Source organism: Saccopteryx leptura, chromosome 3 (assembly GCF_036850995.1).
Source record: "Saccopteryx leptura isolate mSacLep1 chromosome 3, mSacLep1_pri_phased_curated, whole genome shotgun sequence".
Lineage (NCBI taxonomy): Eukaryota > Metazoa > Chordata > Mammalia > Chiroptera > Emballonuridae > Saccopteryx > Saccopteryx leptura.
The window spans coordinates 250,872,619-250,895,318 of NC_089505.1; positions in this window are offsets into that span (position 1 = coordinate 250,872,619).

Here is a 22,700-nt window from a genome sequence, read left to right on the forward strand (position 1 = left end):
GTCAGAAAGTGGAAAATGTCCTCAAAACACTTATTTAAAGAAAGAAATTATGTCTGTTTGGGAAAATATTGTCATTTAAGATATGAGTAAAAGTATTCTGCACTCAATAATGTAAGAAATAAAATGACAGGGATAGGAAATTCTGGCAGCATTCTCATTTGCCTCTTTCTGGTTTATACATTTTAACTAATGCTAAGAAAGTAATTCCAAATGATCAGAACATTTGGCTAAGGGTAGTTTCCTTTTTCTAATTTTTATTGAATGTATCAGGGTGACATTGGTTAATAAAATTGTATAGATTTCAGGTGTACAGTTCTATACTATATCATCTATGTATTGTATATTGGTATACTGTGTGTTCACCACCCCAAGTCAAGTCTTTTCCCATCACCTTTATCCCCCCTTTCCCTCTCCTACCTCTTGTCACTTCTTTTTCCTCTGGTAATCATCATATGTTGTCTGGGTCGATGAGTTGTTTTTTTTTCCTTTGCTTAATCCCTTCACCTTTTCCACCCAGTCCCCCCATCCTCACCCACTCTGACAGTTGTCAATCTAATCTCTGTTTTAATCAGGTTCAGTTACTTTAAAGTTTCTAATTTATATTCTAGTAATTTGATGGGGGTGGAAGTTGTACTTTTTCTTAGACTTTTATGTTAATCTCTCCAGATATCTTTATCTGTATCCATATACTAAGGGAACAAAGAGAACAGTGTAAAATGCAATGCCCAAACTTTGCTTTTACTGTTTCACTGTGGAGTTCTGCTCTGGTGTTAGCAGAAACAGGTGTTATTTAGCAAATGACTTCGTGGCTTTTCTAGGCAATGATTGTTTGCACATTCTGTTCTGGTCTTAAACCAAAATTTGCTTCATTTAGCTGATAGTGTTTTTCTCATTTGGGTCTGTTAGCATATCAATTATATTTTTTGAGTTTAGAAAAATTCTGAACACTAACTGGATGAATTTATTAATTCATTCATCCACTCTTTCATTTACTGATTAATACAGAGATCAGATACAAGGTAACTGCCCTAAAGATACCCATAGTGCCCAGAAAAGATTGAGTGTCTCTAAAATATTTAGCACAATATGTACAATCCATTATGCAATCACCACTTCTTAAAATATGGGAATTATTATCCCTGTTTTAGAAATGTGTAAACTGAGGTTCATAGGGAGTATGTAATTGGCCTAAGGTTACACTAGAATTAAGTGCCAGAGTACAAATTTAAACTTGGGGTTCTCTGATGCCAAATTACAATCAACTCCCCCTATTGCACCCTGCTGTTTAAGAATGTTCAGCAGTGTAAGAACGAAGTAATCAGATTATAACAACAAAAGGAATTCATAAATTTTGGAACCTCAGGACATGCTGTTCTCAGCATGAGTATCTATTTTAATTCATGAATTCCTTAAGGTTAGGAGCCTCAGAGGCAACTGTTCTATAATGGACAGGAATACCTGTGCTATTTAAAATAAATTTCCAAAAATTCCAAGCAACCCCTTGGTAACATACTTACTGAAAGTTGGAAATCTTGCTGACATTAGTATTATGGGATACATCTACCATCCTTGACTCCATCATGTCACTTCCCCCTGGGGAAGAAGGGGAAGAAAGGGAAGAAGGGGACAGGGGTTGGCCACTCTCAGACTGCAGGTAGATAAGGGGTGGGAATGAAATGTTTCAGCGTTTCTCCTTTTTTTCTCACTCTCTACCAATTCTAGCTCTCACATATTAGAGGAGAGAGTAGGGAAATATTCATCAGACAGATAGAGAGAGAAGGAAGGGGTTGTCAGTGAGAAGTTGGGTAGGAAAACTTAGAGAAAATTTTTTCTATGTGCTCTAAAATAGTGACTTAAAATGAAGTCCTCAGAAATGCCTGGAATACTATTTCATATTTCCTCAATGCATCTTAAAGTCTAAGATGAAGAAAATCTCCTCTCTCACATGAGTAATGTAGGCACAAAAGTATTTTAAGAATGGTTGATTCCCAGTGAGTCAAATGTGCTGCACTCAAGATGGCCTCTGGGATAATTGGAATCACCAGAGTATTCAAATATCGTTTTTTGGTACTCTGATATCAACTCTGTTAGCTTGGAGAACTCTGGCTGAACCTCAGAGGGTTCCCTTAGAGACCACCTCAGTTCCTGGTTGGGTCTGTGGTCTTTATAGAGTAATTGAAGGAGCCCACATAAATTGCTTTATTTTGAAAATCTATGACACTTTCTCACTTATTCTCAGACATGGAACCTTATTTGATCTCTCTCATACTGACGAAAGGCAAAGTGAGCAAAGTGGAAAATTTTTGAGAATTTTTATTAGTAAATGTTCAGCAAGCTATGAGTGAATTTCCAAAAATATTGTACATATGTCTCTATTATGATGATGAGTTTTGCTGAAGGAGAGTGAGAAGCAAAGTGTAGGAAAACCCTGGGAAATTTTTCTGTAAAGCAAAGAACATGTATTACTGAGGTAAAATAGTTTGCCACTATTTACCAAAATGCACATTCTTATCTTCTGTCTAAGCACACATCCACAGCCATATGCACCAGCCTCCCTTGCAGTTAGATTTACCATGGACAGAATTCTAGGTAGTGCCATGCAAGTGGAAACAATAGAAACCATTGTCAGATATAGCTGTGGAAATGTCCCACACATGCTGTTCCAAGCTCTTTTGGATGAAGATGGGAAAGACCACAGAGGCTTTGAAGAACTTGTCTTGAAAAAGACAGGGGCTTGGTCAGCCTGGGTTATTAAATGACTGTGTAGTTCCTCAGATGGAGGAAAATCATCACCAGGAACAAAAAACACCTGCCTTATCTGTTATGTAGGCATGAAAGACTCTTCTAGCGCATTTCAGTCATTTACATTTCAGGTTCTGTTTAAGCAGTGGTTTCCCTTCTAGTTACTAAAGACAGTTTCATGGGGCTGTATATGTATGTAATATGTAATTGTATTTTATAATTAAAAACAAACAAACTGACTGTTGAAAGCCCCTTTTCTGCAGGTCTCTAACATTAATTTCCTGTGTCTGAACTTGAGAAGAGGCCTTGCAGAAGAGTAGAGGGATGGGTGTGCATGCTTTTCCCACAACGCCATGATTCCATGATCCCATGACAGCTGGGGCCATAGCATGAATTGTTCAGATTTTTAAAACAGATCTGGAAAATTTATGCCTTTCCTGTTGGCAAAATTCTCTTGATTTATGATCATCATATTTATATGTACTAAATCATACTGAAGTATATTAAATATTTTGTTTTTTAATTTTAGTTGAGCAGGGTGCTGGTCATCCAAATTAATGACTGTTCGTGGCTGGTATAAATTCTGGGAGACATTTGCAGTGGGTGTGTGCTATTTGAATGGCAGAGGCAGATTGATGATGTCTGTATCCCACGTGAGTATCAGGCAGTCCAGCAACTGCTCAGTGTACTCACTCTACGACCATAAACTTGAGTTGTTATGATTGTTGGAAACAGTTGTACTTTAAGCCATGAAGAAGAGTTATTTTAAAATGATGATCCATGTTATTCCCTAATCACTATTTTTAAAGGCCTTGACGTTTCTACGATGTCACTGTTAGAGACAATGCACGCTGATATAACTGATGGAAATAATTCAATGTCACATTAATATCTATCTGCATACCCATCAAAGTAAATTCATTTATTATTTCGATATTTTTGCTGTCATTTAGTTATAGCTGTTGACTTTTTCTTTTTGAAAAATATTATTTCATGGTTGTCTTTGTATTGTTTTCACAGGCATAAGAGGCCCTTGACTATCTATCATTTATCAATTAAAATACTTTTTCTCAATTAACAAATTTTACTTTACTCTTAGCACAATGTTAGGTACCAGAAGTGTGGAGAAGTGAGAAGAGATATGTGACATGGTTTCCACTGTTTTAAGAGAGACACATTTAATATGATAAGAAATATTTACAAACAGAGGCAGAATTTCACATTAGATTTACTCAAGAGGACATGAATTTGAATCCTGTCCCTGATACTTTCTAGTTGTATAACACTGAACAAGTCATTTGACACTGGGAGGTCAGTTTTCCCATCTGCAAAACAATTATGATACTGCCCACCTCCCAACACTGTATTTCAGGTTAAGGAGTATAGCACCTCATATGATCCTAACAGCGGTACTGAGAGAATAAGAAAGTGGCTCATAAATATCAGCCATGAAGCCAGTAGTGAGTGAGGCAAGGAAAGGCTTAACGAGCAGCAAATTATCAAAGAAGAATCATTAGAGGCAAGAGATAAAAACTCAACACCTGTAAGTGTATGTAGGAGCCATCTAGGTCTAAGCTAGCAGTATTAGGAAACCAGAGTGTGGTAATTTGAACATTCATTGACAATTTGAACACAGTACATTCTGTGTCTATTGTGTCTGTGTCTTATATATCAGCTGCGACCTTAGGTCAAGAGAGATTTTTCAGCCTACCTCTGGTTTAGGACGACATTTAAGAATCTGCTACTGATCACTAGTTCTTGTGAAGTGACTTACACTTTTAAGATCACTAGATTTGACAAGACATTTATCACTTGATACTTATTGTATATCATCTCCCCCTCTGGGATGTAAGCGCCATGAGAACAGAAACATACTGTTTTTCCACTGATAAGTATTTTCTCTGATGAATCCCTAGTGCTGAGGACTATAAATGTATAGGCACTTGACATACATAATAAATGAATGAATCAAGTAAATAACTAAATATCCATATGGGAAAATCATAGTATTTGGGCCTGAGGCACCTATAAAATATGAGTTAGACATGTCCCCGCAATCAAAAGATGGGTTCTGTTGGGTCTAAGCCAATTATCTAAAGTTTTTGCTCACAATTGATAGAAATGGGCTGAATTAGGCAACATTGGCCAGTAAAACAAATTAACCAATATTCTATAAGCTTTTTAAAAAGAAAATGTTGTGTCCTGAAGAGAACTTCAAACCTATCTTTCTCCCTTTCTCCCATCCTCCCTCTCTTTCGCTCTCTCTGTTGTGTCTCCATTCTTCCTTTGCTTCTCTCTATCTCAGTCATCGGTGCCCACGGTCATACTGAAACCACAAGACAAAACCAGCAGCTCAGAGAGCAAGGCAGAGCTGAGAGCATTAGAGAGAAATGAAGATGGGAGGCGGCTCACTTGATTCTCATCTCTCTTTTGGGGTCCTAGTTCTCTGAGTCCTTGAGAGTCTTTCTGATCCAGTCCCTGGGAGCTGTTCTTTATTACTTCATCCAAAGCATCGCACTTGATACCACCTGTTAAAATGATTTCCAGAGTGTTGAATAAAAAATATATGTGGTCATGAAGAACCTGCCAAGTAGTCTCTCCTAATCTTTCAAAATACTCTTCAACGGGAAGCATTATCCAATATGTCTCCCGATAGAGGAACGCAGTACCAAGGCTCAGATTGATTGAATTAAGAATGGAACCTAAATCTTGCTACTTTTTCAAGAAACCAAGACAAAACAAAATAAAACTATTGCCCATAAAAGGGAGTAGGAGTGTCCTGTATCATCTGAGACTTTTACTAACTGATGTATACACCGTGGTACTAGTATTTTCACCTCTGCCCAGTTATCAGTTTTGTCTTTCAGAGGTGTTGTGATGGGTAATGAAATAGGTTAAGCCAATCATCCAACGGTATAGTCTTGATTTTTTTGGCCTGTTAGCCATTCTTCAGCTCTGTCCATGCACAGGTTAAAAAGGGCACAGTAAAGAGATGAGATTGAAATGGATCACTTCCAGTTCTAGTTACTATTGTGGCTAAAAGGTGTTATGAGGGTAAAATTTTAAACTATTGGCTTCTGGGAAGTATTTAAAATTTAAATAATGTAGACAGTATAGCCTTCCCATCTTCAACACTCATTCTAGCATACTCCAGATACTCCCCTGTTTATTTCTTTGTAGCATGTGTGTTCTTGAACATACATTTTCATTATTTTGTTGTTATTGTCAATCATACATTGCTGGCTCCACAGATCAGAGATTGCTCTGTGTGCTAGTTCACTATTAATGGCTAACATCTAGAAGAGTGTCTGATACATGGTAGTAAAACAATGAACAAATGGGTCTTTCCTTTACACAAGCATAAACAATTGAGACATTTTATATACTCAGTTTGAAATTATAAATTCAAGTTTGAAAAGACATTCTCTGGTGCCTTCTGTTAGTTAACAACTAATAATTAGACATGGAGTTACATCTTTTAAAACTTGAGTCCACTCAAAACATATATAACTCAGGGAGAGTATATTAAGAAAAATGTAGTTTCACTCGATCAAGAAACAAGGAGAAGATTTGGAGATATTCTGAGTACTGCTCTACTTTACTGGTCTTAAATTATAAAGAGATATTGTTTTCTTATGCACCTGTAACTATAAATAAATCATCCTTTATTAGAACTTGGACTACATACAGGGGTGGCAAAAGTAAGTTTACATTTGTTCAGATAGGAAATAATGAAATAATTAATAAATAACACAAGGATAACCTCTGTGATTTGGATATTCACAGCTGTAGACCTACTTTTGCCACATGCTAGATAAAATAATTTTGAAAGGGCTCAAAATAAAAAAAAAAAAAAGTCAAAGCTTTCATACTTTCTCTTGAAAGAAATATAGGACAAAAGTATCCCAACTCTTAGGTTAAAGCATGGCAGATGCAAAATTTGAACTAATTTTTGTTCTGCTTCTCCAGGTGGTTGTTTTCTGCCCAGGAAGGTTGTGTTTCTGTCTTTAGGCTACCCAGCCTTCTCAGTTCCTCACTCCTTTGATTTCCCTACCACTTCCTCCCCCTTCCCCTATTATTTGAGAAGATGTTGTGGTCCAGTGATCTGCAGAAAGTTAACAAGTGCTGAACAAGTGTGGAATCCATATGATCCCTTCAACCCATTAGTTCCCCTAGAGTTAAATATCCAGTTTCTTTCAATAAGCATCCCCCCGCTCCTTGTTTGAGATGTTCATGAGTAAAACTCACCACTGCATGGCTCACAGTCAAAGAAGGGCTTGTCAGATAGGTCACCAGAGGGCTTCCTAGCTCTAGGTGGCCGGAAGGCTGGGTTTCCATTATATTCGTAGGTAGTCAACCAGGGCGGTCATTCACTGAAGGTCGGGCTTTTGTGTTACAAAACTTCTAGCACATATGATAAGCAGTAAATTGCAGATCTAACACTTTTTTTTCACCCCAGAAAGTGTGTACGTATAAAACCAGCAGAACACTGCCTGTCTGTGATTTATGACCCACTTTTGACCACCTCTTATCAGGTTCCCACAAGCCCCCTTTTGATGCAGCTCATGTCTGAATGACAATAGACAAACCAGCACCATTATGCACCAAAATCTCTCTCTGCATTCTAGGCACCAAGATTGCATCTAGGGTATTGATTTATTGCTGCCTTTCCCCCCACAGGCACCAGTTTGTTCCGCCCTAACAGAATCAGCTGTTATTAAAGGGAGCCAACAACTCTACATGAACTTGGTAAAAAAAAAATAACCATTTTGCTCCCACCTTTCTGACAACCTGGGCATATAAGGAAATGCTTTCATTGAAATACTTAGACTGTTTATTTGTCTCTGCTTGTCTCTTCTTCAAGTATGCAAAAGAAGATAAAACAGGCCTTTGGACGAAGGGAACCTTTGTCATTTCTCAGAAGTTGAAACACAATGTGCTTCTTTTTATGAACCACACTGAAATGATTACAAATCTCCGCTTTGGTGTGTATTTCTGAAACACCTACTGTATCTATAGCAATGAGGTTTTATGGCAGCTTTAACAGTTTCTGCGAAATTTATATATTCTACCAGTAGATCATTTTGGGGAACGATATAAATTTTACAGCACATCAGGAGTTTTATATCACCTACAAACGTCTGATGTAGGATTCACATTAAGCAGGCCCTACATCCACCCACAGTTTTGTATTTTTCCAGGTATTTATGTTTGCCAGGCAAAAAGACCAGTCAATGCTTTACTCTTTACAAATAAATGATCATTCGTCCTCCCTGATTACCGTTCAGTATAATATTATTTGGTCTGGCTATTTGTCTTTGGGAGAGCCCACCCCTTGACACCCCCACCCCCTGCCCACTACCTTATTAATTTGCATAGCAGTCAATCTCAGCACCATCCCTTCTTTCTGACTCCAATGGAGGGGACAAGCTGGTGTTTCAGGAGTTTCTGGATTCCCTGAAGACTTGAGTGAGCTAAATAAAAACCAAAGAAGGAAATCCTTGCCTATAGGTCTCTTACTTTCTGGACCCCAGTTGTTGTCTATGTTCTGACATACACTGGTGAACCTACAAGTAGTCCTAGCACTGATTATTTAGAACCATAACTGCCTAAGGAAATCTGGGCACATTATTGCTAAGTCTAAGAGAAATTCTGGGACCACAGTCCTAAAGATTTAGCTATATTGAAACTAGCAAAAAACAGAATTAAATTCAGAATCAAAGTTGTAGTCGGTCCTTTTGTGGAGGTTTCTACTGGAATTTCACTTTTGGAAAAAATTTCTGCCATCTCTGTACACTGGATCAGGAATCTTTGTGTTTAATATTTCTCATTCATATGAGCCCCCTTTCTTGAGTGCTCAAATACTGGAAGTTGTCATGCTGATATTTAATCATGATAGATGAAAATAAGTATGTGTGTTGAAAGGCACAATGGATATGTAGGTTGTATTATTCACTGGAAAACTATTCTTTCCCCCAACCTTTCACTCTGGCATTGCCTCTAAGAAAAAACAAAACTAAACTAAACAAAAAACCCTGCTGCATCCATTTGAATTGAGTAGGTGTAAGTTTAGAACTTCAAGGTGGTAGATTTGTGACTTAGGCCTAGCCAATCAAATAGAGTGTTTTTGTGTTTATGGAATTGTGATATAGGTTCAGGGTTGCCAGTGGCCATCTAGGTGATACATGGAGAAAACCTGTCTGAAGCTGAAATGAAACAGATGCCCACAGAGCTTGGAGATGGAGATGAAGGTTTAAGACTTCCATTGAACCTTTCAACGCAGTCCTGCTTAGAGCATACTCTGCCTCTTATTAAATCCTTCATTTTGACTTAAGCTAATACAAGGGAAAGGGTAGATGTCCACAAAAGAGGAGTCAATTGAGAAAAGCCATGTTATACTTTGGGTACCTCACAACTTATATTTTTTACACAATAAACAAGGTCATTGGTCTCTTTATGGCCTATGCTATGGTCATTCATATACCACACATACATGGTAGTACAGTCCTGGAGATGAATGCATTCATTCATGGAAAACATACATGTGGAGCCAAGGGAGAAAGAAATATGGACCCCCAGGAACCAACAACATTCAAGGGTGGGTTCAGTCTGAAGAGCCAGGGAAGGAGACTGAGCAGCAGAAGTCAGAAGTGAGGCAGGAGAATCAGGAGAGAGCAGGTCTTCAGGGCTCAGAATGGAGAGCATTTGGAAAAAGAAAGAATTAGTCTATAATTGCCTAATTTACAAATGTTGCTAGACTTCTCAACTTACTTACAAGTCAGTTGAAAACATCACTTCTTAAAGACCTCAGGTGGGAAATGGCATAGCCATAGCCCTGGCTTTTTTTTTTTTTAAAGAATAATTTCCTGCTCAGTGATGGCAACAAAGCCAAGAGATTGTTAAATATCAGTCAGCAAGATATCTCATGCCATTCCAATTTTAGAATATTCTTTCCCTTCCCATTCAAATGTGACCAACCTTGTGGACTTTGTTCTACTTTTGGTCATTCTATATCTCTTTTTTTTTCTTGTACCCATACATATGTCCTCTCTGGACCACTAATACACCCAGTATATTAATTCAGGCACTCATCGCACACCAGGCACTATTCTAAGCATATTGCATATATAACATATACCGTATATGAATTTATTTGATCCTCCCTAAAACTCTATAACATAGATACTATTGCTTCCATTTACTATTACCCAAGGGCACTGAGATACTGACACATTAAGTAACTTTTCCAAGTTTATACAACTAGAAAGGGCCAGAGCTAGGATTTGAACCTGGCCTTTTGGCTTTATTATATCTTAATTATACATTCTGTTCTGTTTTATGCATGTGTGTGTGTGAGGGAGGGTGAATGTGTCTGTGTGTGTTTTGTTGTTGTTTTGGTGTGTTGCATAGTGACTTTTCAAATAGCTTGAAAGATCTTTGATGGCAATGCCAAGATCTTATACTTATTTGAATTCTTTTTTAAAATTCAATAAGAATAGTTAATGCTTATTAAACACTTAGTTGGTTCCTAGCCCTGTGCTCAGTATGTTTGTTTTATTTGTTTAGTAAGTTCTAATGATGTGGATGAGGTTATCATTTTTTATTTACAGATGGGGAATTTGAAGCTTGAGGAAGTTAAATAACTTGCTTAAGGTCACACAGCAAGTAGGTATACTGCTAGGATTGAACCTCACATGAACACTATATTCCTTTACTAGAGTTGCTTATATGAATGAGCACAGTAAGTGGAGGACTTATCAATTGACTGTAGTTATGCATGAGACTACAGGGGTGGAAACTCATTCTCTTAATGCAGTCCTGCTTGCTGGTTACATCCCATTTCTCATCTATTTTCCATCTGAGGGGGAACCTCTGAACTAGGCTACCATCGAGTGTTAGACTCAAAACTATATTGGAAGCTCAATTATCTAAACAAATCAGACCTCAAAAGTGTTCAGGCATGTGGTAAGTTTGACTAATACAATTTAAAGATATAAAAATAAAAAAGGAGGAACAATGAGAAAAATTTTCAATTTCAGTATGTCAGGGCGTAAAAGGTAAAGGAAATTGGCTTTAGGGAGTCATTTGAATAATGGCACAGTTCAAATAAAGGATGTTCAGATTACTGAGTTTGCACTGTACTTAATCTACCGTAGAGAGAGCTGTCCTCTAGAGCATTTGCTTCAGTACGAGGCACCCTCTCAAAATTCAGTTCAACCATACTCCTCTCTCCAGCTAAATATATCTCACTTCAGCCCTTGGAAAGTCCTGGATATTTTTAATCACTTTTCAGATGAGAAAATCCATCAGGTTACTATTACTTTTTGTAACATGTTAATTTTTATGATAACCAAAAATAAAATCCTTTCCACCTTGTCCCTTTATTTCACCAGAAGCCCTAGATATAGTAACAGCAAGGATAATTAAAATTTTCCTTCAAGTCCCCTCTCAAAGCTTTTGTATCCCAGTGGATGATTTATCTGGAGTTCATTCCAGACACTTGGCATGACCCAGATCTATCAAGGGGTGATAAAAGAGAGTGGCGGCCCTGGCTGGTTGGCTCAGTAGTACAGCATCATCCTAGCTTGTGGATGTTGTAGGTTTGATTTCTGGTCAGAGCACACAGGAGAAGTGCCCATCTGCTTCTCCACCCCTCCCCTTCTCGATTCTCTCTCTCTCTCTCTCTCTCTCTCTCATCTCCTCCTGCAGCGATGGCTCAATTGGAGCAACATGGCCCTGGGCACTGAGGATGGCTCCATGGTCTCTGCCTTAAGTGCTAAGAAGAACTCGGTAACTGAGTATCACCATCTATTGGGCTTGTTGGGTGGATCCCAGTCAGGGTACACAGAGGAGTCTGTCTCTGCCTCCCCTTCTCTCACTGAATAAAAAAAAGAGGGTAGAGAAAGAGGTGCCCTGGATTTCCTGATAAAAACCCAGGGTTGGAGTGATCCTGCCATGTGTTGCCCATTTCCAGGGCATGGCATATAGCACACTTAGGGCAACAGAAGAGAGAATTTGATCAGTTCTTAGTTGGGAGGACTCTTCTACCATAAAGTTATTTCTCAGGATGAAGTATTAGATTGTGTTGTGAAAACTCTAGCTGTAGGATCTGGATAGTATCTGCTTGCCATTCAAAGGAAATGGAATGACTGAAGCTTAGGAGAAGAACAGCCCCTAGAATATAGAAAGGAAGATAAAGGAAAAATTCTGTAATCAAGGTTAGCCTAAGAGCCACAGGATGGCTGGTGGGTCAGGAGGTTCCAAAGAAAAGAGGACTGTTCTTTCTGTCTGCAACATTTGCTACATGGGTTTCCTGGACAACTTAGATGATAGAAGCTACTTACACACACTGAGAAGCAGCAGGGGTCAGTTGAAGACAAGCGACCATTTTCATTCTCCCACCTCTACCCTGCTTCTGGTAGACCCTGTGGCTTAGAAGACATGACATAGCAAAGGGAAGGGGAGGGAAGGGAAGGGAATGGAGGGTAAGGGAGGGGAGAAAGGAAAGGAAAAGAAAATATTGACCTTGGAGTTTTTCTCAACAAAGATAGAATACATTATCTACTTCCCCTCCCATTTAGAGAGATTGTTCAAAATTTGTTTTAAGGTATTCAAGCTCCCTAAAAAAAATGTAATTCCAAAGCTTCTCCTGATTCTTTCTGTGACTAAAGGTGGAATTTTGAGCAGAGATTGCTCTTTCATTTAGGAAAGCATATGAACAGTTCTCTTACTTGTATTGGACTATGCACAACAAATGAATAGGAATGGGATAATTCTTGCTGAAGAGCACAAGAGAAATGAGGTAGGCTTTCTGGTCTTCAAGAAGTGTGAGGAGATGAATGAGAAATGTAAGCAGCCTACCCTTTGTAATGTGTCAGCTGGATGGTGCCTAGGAGAAATGGCCAGCCGTGGGAAAATAGTTGATTAACTTCGGGAATAGTGATGTGTGTTATTTTCCCTAGTGCCATGAAATTCATTCCCTTTGTTACTCCTACCTATTATTGAAAATTTTTTTCTTACAATGGCTGTGCTAGTGACACTGGGGGAGTTAGTGGCTGTGGAGTGTTCACTATTGGGATGAGACAGAGAAGGGAAGTGAATTGTGGCTTTTACATAGCATCCCTGCTTCGAAGTAGCAAGTTGCCAGCAACATTACTTGGAGGGAAAGCAGAAATCCTGCATTTTCAGGAGATGCCAAGCAGTCCAATTCTCTGAAACTCAAGGCAACCTGGCAGGGACCATTGAGAGGCAGTGAGGACAGAGCAGCAAGTCCTGTGTGAACTGACTCCATGAGGAGATGCATGATGAACTCCCCTTTCTCTAAATCTAAAGGCAGATGGAATGATGGAATGGAGGAGCAGTAGGCTAGATACTGTTAATATGTAGCTTCGGACAAACCAGATGGCAGATAATTGAGTTATAATTCATTCAATAAGTGTTTATTGAGCACCTGTTACATGGAAGGCACTGTGCCAGGTGCTAAGGATATAAAATCCAATTACACAGACAGTATCCTCAAGAAGTGTACATCTAGAGAAGAAGACATGCACGCGGATTGACAATTCTCCGGCAGTGAGATGAACAGGATGATGACTGTAGCCCTGATAACAGCTATTACTCACCTGGTATTTACTCTGTGTTTGGCATTTGAGCAAAATACCTTTCATGTTCTACAACATTTACCCTTCCCAACAACTCATTGTGGAACTCTTTTGTAGTAGCCCCATCTTATGGACAAAAAAGTTGATGCTTAGAGAATCTAACCTGTTTTGGTCCAACTTCATAATGCATATATATATATGCATTATAAATATATATGCATATATTTCCTAAGTAAGGTTTGAAATGTCATGGTCTAATACTAAACCTTGTCCTTGTTGGACCTTTGGTCCAACTTCATAATGCATATATATATATATATATATATATATATATATATATATATTTCCTAAGTAAGGTTTGAAATGTCATGGTCTAATACTAAACCTTGTCCTCTTCACAGAGCATTATGGGAGCCTGGGGAAGGGGCAGTCATGAAGACTTTGAAGCAAGAGAAGAGCTAATATTTGATTTGATATTATGAGTAATAGCTTCATAAAGATGTTGGGGGTGGAAATGGGGGAAGGATGTACATGTAAATTGCAAACAGAGAAAGTGACGTGTTCTACTTCATGCAGATGTGAAAAGCCATGCTACACTGACAGTGCTTGAGTTTGCTGAGAATATAAGGGTGAAGGTGGATGTGGGGTGGGAAGGGAAGGGGACCCATGGGACATGAGCCTAGAGAGGTAAGTAGGTTCTAATCATGGAGGGTGTGAAGTACCAAGTCAAAGAATTTAAAATATAAAAACATGAAATCTGTGGAAGTGTCTTCAGGAGTAGGATGACCTAACCAGATAGTGATGGCAGAGGTCACTCTGGAAGTACTGAGAGCAATGAGTGGGGAGGGAGGGAAGAGTGAGGGGGTCTAGTTAGGAAGGTGATGCTCCTATGGATTTGACTCATCTGCAACAAGACTGAAATGAAAGAAATGAGACCGAACAACATTTAAGAGAAAGTGAGAAAATAAACCTAAAAACCAGTTGTTATCGAAAGTGATTCACAGAGAGTCCGTCCCACAGTCCATGTGTGCCTCCATGTCCTTCCTTCACCTCTCCCACAGCCAGACCTGCAAAGTCTTACGGAATTATAAAGTTGGAAATTATCCTTTAAGCACCCCTTGGGACCTGGCTTACCCCTTAGCACATCTCCTCATTGTGCCAACAGACCGAGTCGTAAGGCCCGAGGAAGAAAAGGAGCCCAGGCAGCTGCAGTGCAGAGGTTACAAGCTCACACTCTAGGCTGAACCTCTTGCATTCAAATCCCATCCCTGTGGCTCAATATCTCTGTGCTCCTGACAGTGTTTTAAATCTCCCGTGCTTCAGTCATCTTATCTATAGAATAAGGTTTTTAATAATAAATTAATAGTAATAATATTACCCAGTTATTAAAATGGGTGAGAGTTTTATAAAAATAAAAAATACAAAGCACATAGGCTACTGCTCAGTGGATGGAAAAAGTTAGCAATTATTTTCCAGATAACCACAGGCCTGATTTCTGGGGGTTGTCCTTTTCTGCCAAGCAGGAAAGTGACTGTCTGAGTCTGAAGCCAAGGCCTTTTGGCTTGAGAAAACATTTTCCAAGGGTTCTTTCAGGCTCTCCAGCTTTCTTGTGAAGGCCCCTACACTCCCTTCCTGTAGAAGAAGAACAGGAAGCAGCCCCTTGGCCCCAGTGTGCTCGCTGTTCAGGATGACTCTCACCAACGATGAATCCCAGGCCCCTGGACCAACTTCACAGACCCTCCTTTTCCCAAGAAGCTTCACAGTCAGGCTAAATACAAGCAAATTCTGAATAATAATACAACATAATTGAACGACAAGATAACTTGGACTTGTTATCTTTGAATATATGTATCCTGATTTATTGATGTCACCCCATTAAAAAAATAAAATTATTAAAAAAAAAAAAAAAGAAGAAGAAGACAAATGAAACCTTGTCTTCTAGATATGTCTTGGGCAATGAAGAATTGTTTGGGCCATGAAATTTCCTGCTGCTCTCCTTTGGATAATAAACAACATCAAAAGGGCATCTGATTTGAAGCATCTCTCCTATTTTGTGACCTCCTAATATACTTGACAGCTCAGGGTTTGCCTTCATCCATTTTCCAAGAAGTCCTGGACTGAGTGGGTCTAATAAAGAGATGAGTTTGAAACCTTGGAGGGGCAATTTCGAGGACTTATACAGTCACAGAGTCTCTGAGGCAGGCATACAATCCAGACCCCTAAAATGGAAATTCCTCGGTAGAATTAAAACTATCCAGATACACTTGGAGTCCACAGGGCCTACTTTTCCTCAGCACCAGTTACCAGTCTTCTCAGGGTATGTCCAATTCGAAGCTCTGGCTGGGACATCCTAACCCTTGAAGGTCCAGGCCTAAGCCTAACCACCTTCAACTCAATCATATATCCTTGAGATCACCAACACGACCGTGGGTCATTATTTCACTAGAAGATTTTGACAGGGAAAACTCAGCTCTGTACCTACTTCCCCAAGAAAGAGATTCTACTAATGACATTATTTGTCATTTATAAATAGTCAATGAAGCTAGAACTGACAAAAAGTAAGGGTTGGAGTCACTACTTCACAGAAGCCCACTCACCTGAGACGGTAAGTAGCACTCCACAGCTAGGAGCTGCTGAGTCAGAATTAGAAGCTGAGCCCACAACAGATGTGGTGAACATGTAGTTGAAAGGCTATCGTTTCCATTAGCTCTATTTCTACATTATCGGTCTATACTTTAGGCAGCAGAACCAGAGGGAAGAAACACGACACAGGCTGGCAGAGGAAGCCCCTATTTGAGAAATCTTCTTTTCCCAAAACTTTAACATCAATGTATAACACCTGGAGCTAAGTCAAACTTGAACGAGCAGCAGACAGATGTCTGTTTTCAGCAGTGTTTAAGTTCCAGAAGACCAAGGGAACACTCGTTCTACCAAAATGACTCTATGATCCAGCAAGAGAGACCTGTATCCCTTTGTATCCAGCAAGAGAGACCTGCATGCCTTCTTCAGTCTATTCACATTTTAGTGTGTTCTTCCAGATCTTTGTGTGTCTAAATGTTATCAATCACCTTTAATACCTGCTTCCAGAACATGAATTAGCCCAGAGACCCCATGAAGGTCACTGCTTCTCATTTCAGTGATACCATCACCACTCTGGAAGTATTCCCTTCCTCAGTCACAGTCCCATTCAGGAGGGAAGAGACAGCTCATTATGCCTGGCATTGGCTGTTCTATCCTTTTCACTGCCACCACTCTGCTTACAGACAAATCCCTTCATCTCTAAGACTCCCCATCACCTAACTTCGAACGATAGTCCTTGTCATAGTTCGACTAAAAAGTACTTTCAAATTCTTCCCAATCATATCCACCTCTGTACTGCCTGTCTGGCATAGGAGGAAAGCATATCAACAAACCAGAACTTCCACTTCTGACTACTCCACAGCCAGAACTCACCCATCCATGTGATCACTGTGGGCCTAATATACAGATTGCTATAACATAGTCAGAGCACTCTGCTTCATAGCTATCCCTCCATCTTCACTCTTCCTCTGAAATTCCAAGTCCACTGCCATCTTAGACAGTATACTATAGTTAGAGAAGCCATAAGCTTCTCAAGAAGACCTCTATGATAGTCTTCAATGTGAAAGAAAAGAGCATAAACATATGACAACCAGCCCGAGATACTGGGAAATGGCATCCAAGGAAGTACATGTGTACACATGGTCAGCCTCTACTGAGCACCAGAGCATGGACCAACAAACAAGCAAGCAAACTCAAAGAGCAAATTTTACTCATAGCTGCCAGTCTGCAGCCTCAAATTTAACTTACATGTCTCATTTTACAAATTAGTGTTAAAAGCTAAGAAAACTTTTCTAAAATAGTCCAAACAATAATTAGCACCTTAACTTCTTTTTTCAGCTTTCTTAAGGTATAATCGACAAATAAAAGTTGTATATGTTTAAAGTAGACAATGTGTCTGACATACAAATACATTGTGAAATAATTACTACAATCGAGCCAATGAACATATCATCACCTCGCAGAGTCATCATCTTTTTTTTTTTTAAGTGAGAACAGTTAACATCTATTATCTCAGCAAATTTCAATACAGCAGAATTAACTAAAGTCACAAAGCTGTGCATTAGCTCTCCAGAACTCATTCATCCTGCCCAATGGAAACTTGTACCCTTGGCATCATCTCCCCAACTTCCCTGCCCCCACTCCTGGTAACCACCATTCTACTCCCTGCTTCTATGAGTTCAGATTTTTATATTTCACAGGCAGTATTTGTCTTTTCTGTCAGGATTATTCTATTTAGCATAATGTTCTCTAAGTTATCCATATTATTACAAATGACAGAATTTCCTTATTTTATAAGGGTAAATAATATTTCATTGTGTGTGTGCTTTATCTATTCATCTGTTGTTGAATATGTAGGTTGTTTTCATACCTTGGCTATTGTAAACAATGATACAATAAACATAGAAATGCAGATAGCTCTTCAAGATACTGATTTTATTTTTGTGTGTGTATATATATATATATCCAGGAGTAGGAAGCATAGTGATTATTAAAGTAATTTCAAAGCAGTATATGAAAAATCCATAGATGTTACAATTTGAAATGACTATAGCATATTATTAATATTATTATTGTTGTTAATATTTTAACAAATATTCACAGACACTCAGGTTCTGGTAAAAAAGGACATCACCCTTCAACATCAGAAATTCAATTATCTAACTGGAGAAAAGACATGACATCAAACTCTCCACAATCCACTGTGATAGGCATTTAATAAAAAAACAGATGAAGCTGTGAAAACCTCTGCACTCACACAGAGGAATCAGAGGGAGAATCCCATGCAAGTAGATGGTCACTAAATAGTTAAGGACATTTAAGGAAGAGAGAATGGCAGAAACAAAGATTTGGTGGCCGGAAAGAGGAAGGTATATATTAGTTAGGGTATAAAACTAAGCTGTTATAATAAAGAGACTGAAATACTAGAGTGACTCAAACAAGATAGCAGTGTATTTATTACTCTGTCCAGATGTAGGCGGGCTGTCCAGAGCCAGTAGACAGCTCTGCTCCATGAGGTCAGCAGGGTTTCAGATTCCTTCTCTCTTTGTTTGCTATTTGCCAGCAAGCACCAGCACTAGTGCTATGTTTCGGCCTCTGGGAAAGGGGAAAGAGATATGAAACATAGGAATTTCCTCTTCACATGACATAACCTAGAAGCTGTGCGTATCACATCCCATTTGCTAAACTTAGCATCAAGTTTCAAGGAAGATGTATTTCTAACGGGGCCCACACAGCCCCCTAAAATTCAAAGGATTTTGTTATGAAAGGAAGAAGGGAAGCATGTCTAGTAAGGGACAGTTATTAGCATCAGCAGCAGTGTTTGAGGCATCCTGTGTAACTCTTGACTAAGATATGGACGAGTACCAGGAAATGAAGTTTTCCAGAATGTCAGGTCTTAGATAAGGAAAGTATAGTCTGTAATCCAAGCAGAGAGAATGGAGTATATAAAAAAAGATATTTACAACTTAAAAATGAACACAAAAACCCATTGGAATTATTGTTAGGTCAGTATTGTATAAACTTCAGATGCAATAAATTCATGGCATCTAAGAAATCTTCACATTGGGTACTAAGCCAGGGTGATGCTTTAAATACACTTGGCAAAGAGAGATTGCCAGCTCTCTGCTCTTTTATTATATTCCATCAAAGTAAGTGGTCACAAAAGTGGTCAGATTAGAATGGTTTATGTGAATTCCTGTGCAGTAAAGGGAAGCTCCATTTCTGTCAAAAAGAAACGAGGAATGCCGTATGTGACATGTTTCATGATGTGTACTGGTCATGAATAGAAATCAAGACATCTTATTAATTATAGACAGTAATTCTGTATTTTGCTTTAATCATCAATTGGGGCAAGTTGGGCTGGGATAACTACCAGTACATTACATAGTTGAAGGAGAGAAGGCCAAACACAGGAGGGGTCGGTAAGGAGAATGCGATGTGAAATGTACAATGGGTGCTTTGTGTAAGGTCACTTTCAGTTTTTCTGCAGCAAACATAGATCTTAAACTTCCTCATTAAGTTTTAAGCTAATTATTTAAACCTAAAAATCCAACTCCTTTGAAAGGACCACAATTACCATCTACAAGGTAAATCATCACTTCAGAGGTCTTTAGATTTCTCTTTTGACAAAAGAATCATCTCTGGAGTTTCTCTAGTAATGAGATGGTACATCCTTGTAAGGGAGACTGCAGCTAAGAAAATTTGATTGATGCCGACAGTGATCACTGTGTGGTGCATCTCCATAGTTCAAGTAACAGCCCTCTTGATGGCCAAAGACATTCTCTGGACATGGAGCTGCTCAGGAAGGATGTGTAAACTTTCCTACCCCCCTCTTCTTCCTGTTAAGTTAGAACCTACTGAAACATTAGCTAGCAGGTGACAATAGGGAAATGCTAGCGACAGATTTTTAGCTTCCTCTCCACAAGACCAGCTGCTCCATGGTGACCCCTCTTTGGCAAGCTACACTGGCAGCTGGTTAAATGTGTTGCTCTTGGCAAGTACCCGCCAGCTGTTCCCACCTGTGGTCACATGCAGGATCTGTCAATTATGCTTATTAGATCTGTAAATCTGAGGGATAATCCAACCTGTTACAAACAGCCTCGTGCATGGTGAATGGGTACCAAATTTAGTGAATCCCTTTTGAGTGAGTGATGATTTTTCATTCTCTTCCTCTTATACCCACACAAGCACATAGCGCTTGATTAAAAAGTCATCCTGCTGTAGAATAACAAATTCATAAGACATCAGAGCTCTATCTACTACCAAGGATGTGCCCCTGTTTAAATCCATTAATTCAAGAACCCATTACTTTCACTCACTCACATCTTACCTTCTGCTTCTGCATGGCAGTTTAAGCCATGTAATTTGCCATCTGAAAGAGTTACGTAAGGCACAGATCATGAACTACTTTTAGAATTCAGCCTATTAATTAGCCTCTCACATCACAAGATCATAAAAATTAGAAGTTCAGAGGTTCTGCAGCATGAGGTCATTTTTTTGCCCATCTTCCTCTTTTCTGCCTTCTGCCCAAATGGGATTATTTCCTATTGTATTTACTAGTTCTTTGTCCACTTAAGCAGGAAATAGATTAAATATGGCGCTTTGTCAGTGGTCCATCTAGTATTATCACAAAAGGTCCCAAAGTAATTGACACTTCCTCCCTTGAACCTGAGTGATGAATCCTCACTCAGTGGCCTTTCTGCTATAAATACAGGACTTGTCCCAGCTGACATGCTTGTATTATTGGACAGACTTTAATCTCAGCATTATACAGACCCACATTTTTCCTCCGCCAAACACTATTTGCAGTTCTGTCCCAGATGTAACAACCTAATCAAAACAGAATTTCATAGAGCACTACACAGAGGATTGCTTTCTAGGGGACTGTGCAACAGGTATCTGTATGTTTACTGCCTTCTTTTATGAAACTTGATACAATGCAATTGGCAGATTGCACATTGAATACTGGGACCCAACTCGCAAGAAATGAATTGTAAATAATGAGGTTTAGTGGCAGCCAAAAACATTTTCAAATACTCATAATGCCTGCACTCTCAACTATAATATCATTGATGTCGAATAAACACAGCACATTTCTACCTTTTCTTCATTGTCTTTCTCTGGGACCCATATTATCAGCTGAATTGCATCTTTGACAATAACTGTTGCTATGTTTAGAGTGAGAAACAGAAACCTTTCTATGACAACTGAAACAGGAAAGTTTTTCAGAGTACCCTGCCATAGATACGGTCAAAGGACAAAAGAATCAATTAGAAATAGGGATGATCCCTTCACGATTGCAACAAAAAAAATAAAATACTTAGGAATAAACATAACAAAGAATGTAAAGGACTTATATAATGAAAACTATAAACCATTGTTAAGGGAAATCGAAAAAGATATAATGAGATGGAAGAATATACCTTGTTCTTGGCTAGGAAGAATAAATATAATCAAGATGGCTATATTACCCAAAGCAATATACAAATTTAATGCAATTCCCATCAAACTTCCAATGACATTTTTTAAAGAAATAGAGCAAAAAATCATCAGATTTATATGGAACTATAAAAAACCCCGAATAGCCAAAGCAATCCTAAAGAAAAAGAATGAAGCTGGGGGCATTTCAATACCTGACTTCAAACTCTATTATAGGGCCACGACAATCAAAACAGCATGGTATTGGCAGAAAAATAGACACTCAGACCAATGGAACAGAATAGAAAGTCCAGAAATAAAACCACATATATATAGTCAAATAATTTTTGATAAAGGGGCCAACAACACACAATGGAGAAAAGAAAGCCTCTTCAATAAATGGTGCTGGGAAAACTGGAAAGCCACATGCAAAAGAATGAAACTGGACTACAGTCTCTCCCCCTGTACAAAAATTAACTCAAAATGGATCAAAGATCTAAACATAAGACCTGAAACAATTAAGTACATAGAAGAAGACATAGGTACTCAACTCAGGGACCTGGGTTTTAAAGAGCATTTTATGAATTTGACTCCAATGGCAAGAGAAGTGAAGGCAAAAATTAATGAATGGGACTACATCAGACTAAGAAGTTTTTGCTCAGCAAGAGAAACTGATAACAAAATAAACAGAAAGCCAACTAAATGGGAAATGATTTTTTCAAACGACAGCTCAGATAAGGGCCTAATATCCAAAATATACAAAGAACTCATAAAACTCAACAACAAACAAACAAACAATCCAATAAAAAAATGGGAAGAGGACATGAATAGACACTTCTCCCAGGAAGAGATACAAATGGCCAACAGATATATGAAAAGATGCTCATCTTCTTTAGCTATTAGAGAAATGCAAATCAAAACGGCAATGAGATACCACCTCACACCTGTTCGATTAGCTGTTATTAGCAAGTCAGGTAACAGCAAATGTTGGAGAGGCTGTGGAGAAAAAGGAACCCTCATACACTGTTGGTGGGAATGTAAAGTAGTACAACCATTATGGAAGAAAGTATGGTGGTTCCTCAAAAAACTGAAAATAGAACTACCTTATGACCCAGCAATCCCTCTACTGGGTATATATCCCAAAAACTCAGAAACATTGATACGTAAAGACACATGCAGCCCCATGTTTATTGCAGCATTGTTCACAGTGGCCAGGACATGGAAACAACCAAAAAGCCCATCAATAGATGACTGGATAAAGAAGATGTGGCACATATACACTATGGAATACTACTCAGCCATAAGAAATGATGACATCGGAACATTTACAGCAAAATGGTGGGATCTTGATAACATGAT